Source organism: Sinocyclocheilus anshuiensis, unplaced genomic scaffold, assembly GCF_001515605.1.
Source record: "Sinocyclocheilus anshuiensis isolate Anshui unplaced genomic scaffold, SAMN03320099.WGS_v1.1 scaffold446, whole genome shotgun sequence".
NCBI classification, from domain to species: domain Eukaryota; kingdom Metazoa; phylum Chordata; class Actinopteri; order Cypriniformes; family Cyprinidae; genus Sinocyclocheilus; species Sinocyclocheilus anshuiensis.
The window spans coordinates 2895219-2897989 of NW_015544247.1; the positions used below are offsets into that span (position 1 = coordinate 2895219).

The window sequence follows — 2771 nt, forward strand, 5'->3', positions numbered from 1 at the left end:
TCGATTAATTGCATCCAAAATAAAAGTTGTTTATATAATGTACGTTTTATGTATATATAAATACACATGCATACATATGAATATATAAGAAATATTTACATGTGTGTATATACTGTATATAGGCCTACACATGTAAATATTTCTTATGTATACCCACATGTATGCATGTGTATTTATATACACATGTAAATATACACAGTAAACAAACATCAATCACAAATTTTTATTTTGGATTTGATTAATCAAGATCAATTGATTTAACATCCATAGTTTATGGGTGACTGCGTCCTCTTGTGAATGCAGGTATTTTCACTTCTGCACACGTGAGTCCAACACGGTCTCTGATGTCAAATCCGCGATCTGCCAACACCAAGTTCCCAGGCAATAGTTTATTAAGAAGACCACTATTCTCAGTCACATGCTTGTCACTGACACGACCTCGCCACCCTTGGGAAATGAAAGAGATAGATCCTCACGGTGTAATGCCAAGGAGATACTTTAGGGTGTGCTGGTGTTTGTAGTGGGAAAATGTCTGTGCTCTAGCTTTTAGATTTGATGCTCTTTCAATGCGAATTTCAAAGCAGTCCACAATAACTGCTACTCGATTGCCAAAAGCCTCTACAAACTGATGTGGCATGGTGACCTGCATGCAATGTCTCTCTGGCCAGTGCACCAAGGGTTTGAGATGTTTAAACATTGTACCTATGGTATCTCTAAATGTGGTGGACACAGTCTTTCGATCCACAGAGAAGAGGTATGCAATGTGCTGTATTGGAAGATTCATCCTGAGGCGCATCAGTGTTGAAAGGAGCATCTGAAAAGGTGAGAGTTTTCGGCCAGTCTGTGGCAGGCAGGGAAGAAGCTGTTTCAACACACCCATCAGAAGCGCAAGACATGGAAGCCCAGTGTAGTACTTCACCTTTGCATCATTATCTTTAAAAGAATCCTCATCCATCTTCTTTTGAGCAAGCTCTTCCTTCAGTCTCCTGTTCTCCTCCAACAAGCAGTTAATTTCAGCACGCCTGCAGCTACAAAGATGGCATTCCTGCTGTTCTGCAGTGTTGTAACTTGAGTCTGCGTCATCCATTTGTGAAGCATCATCTGCTGTTGCAGCTTCATCCATCAGTCTCTGGCCAGCTACATCTAGTGGTGCAGGTGCTGCATGATCCCCTGTGACAGATTGCAGTCTCCTTGTACTCCGGTTAAACCGCCCAGGGAGCGTTGCTTTAACTTCTGTGTGCCCGAGATGCAATGATGGTACCCAGTCAGGATCGCACTCTAGCATTTCATAGGCTGGCTTGCCTAAAAATAAAAGATCAAATGATTTAATTAGTTATGTAGTTATTCAGCCAGTTACCCAGTGTTTGTCAGGATTGCGGGTAAAGATAAGGCAAGGACTCAAACGCAGAAAGCAAAGGGCTTTATTGAATAATAAAGCAAAACAAAACAAAAACAAACAAAACAACCCCATGGGGGAAAACTTAGACGAGAACACAACCAACAAAGACACGAGACAAGAGTATATGGTGAGGAAATGAACACTCAACACACAGACGAGAGCGCGCGAGCGTGACCCAAGCGGACTCGAACCGCACGCTCACACAAAACCAAGATACACGAGTGTCAGGGCCAAACCAGACCAAAGTGACAGAACCCTAAAGTTAGCGGTGTAACAACAACTCCATGTTTGCACTGCTAGTGGTAAAAACAACAACAACAAAAAGTTAGACGTGTTTTGTTTATAACTTACCTTAAACTAACTTTGTGAAAATGCTGTGAACAAACAAGCGTGTTTTGGGAAATGTTGTTGAAGGTAATGGTTTTCCTTCTTACTGCTGCTACCCAAGTCATGCGACGCCGCTTTGTTAACTCTGAGACCTGAGATCCAAGGTTTCCAGGCAGGAAGCCAGAAAAACCTAAATCCATTTGAGATTCGGTTTCCTCGCCGGTGTTCTGACGATTTGTGCTACCCTGTCAGATTTTGCTACCTCCCATTAAAACAGATGGTAGCATAATTCGATAGCGAAAAGTGCTACCTATCAGATCCAGCATGATATTAATAAAGTGTGAGGCTTTATTAACATGTACACCTACCCCAACCCTAAACCTACCCTTACAGTAGGATAAATACAGTGTTGGTAGCATAATCTGATAGGTAGCATTATTTGTCAGAACACCGGTCATGAGTTTATGGCGATTATGGCAGCTAATTACACAACAAGCTTTCACCATTGATACGTATTTTTAGCTGTACAAAGCAAACAAAAGCGTCTATCACCAATCCAACACTGCTGTGTCCCTAAGTCCCAAAATGCATTGCGTTGCTAACGTCACGTTCCCAGAGACATCTGTTTCGGGAGTAAATAATGAATGCTGTAGTAGGCTACTTAATATTTAAGTCAATCTCGTGAGGGGAGTGAGGGGGTTTATGCATGTAAGTAAATGATGACACAATTACAATGACGTAAGCACGTTACTGAAAGTTTTACAATTTATTAAGATGTTGTTTACAACAAAGCGAATGCATCATGTAGCCTAATGATGACGCATTCATATGATGACACATAAAATAATGTCGCCACCTACTGGCCCCTAAAGACCCCTAATATGAATTAGTAGATGAATCTTTTTGGTTAACTGATTCAAAATATTTGACTCACTGGGATGAATCAAATCTCCACAGCAGTCGCTCTGTAGCCAAAACAAGCGCGTCTTGTTGCTATGCCAACATCTGAGAGTTGCCACAGCTGTAGTAACTTTACCTTTGTCAG

At 41.4% G+C, this 2771-nt stretch overlaps 1 pseudogene; it reads right to left on the bottom strand.

Annotated features, from left to right (window-relative positions):
• Positions 1-271: 271 nt before the first annotated feature.
• Positions 272-1285, bottom strand: LOC107697666 (uncharacterized; annotated as a pseudogene).
• Between the last annotated feature and the right edge of the window lie 1486 nt (positions 1286-2771).